Source organism: Lampetra fluviatilis, chromosome 29 (assembly GCF_964198595.1).
Source record: "Lampetra fluviatilis chromosome 29, kcLamFluv1.1, whole genome shotgun sequence".
Lineage (NCBI taxonomy): Eukaryota > Metazoa > Chordata > Hyperoartia > Petromyzontiformes > Petromyzontidae > Lampetra > Lampetra fluviatilis.
Window position 1 is genome coordinate 12,248,101 of NC_136303.1, and position 344 is coordinate 12,248,444.

The following is a 344-nucleotide window of genomic DNA, read 5'->3' on the forward strand; positions in this document are numbered from 1 at the left end:
ATCTACTTGAACTTTGCGTATTTTTTAAACAGTTGATTTTTAAGTGATATATTTGCGTCTTGAAACTAAGGCTTCCACATGTCCTGGATATCTCAGGATCACTCTCTTTTTTTCTGTGGCAGCTGTCCTGAGAAATCTGTACGTTTTGGGAAATCCAAGACCAGTTCAGATATTTGTCACCGATGTTGGCTGTGAGTGGAAATCAAACCCCGGTCGCTGGGTTTGTAGCACCGTGCGCTAACACCATGATCAATAATTCACTGCTGGATAAAGGCCTCCCCACTACGCAGCTACTTGTCAAGATCCTAATGATGCAACAAAAACCTGCACATGAGCTGATTTAA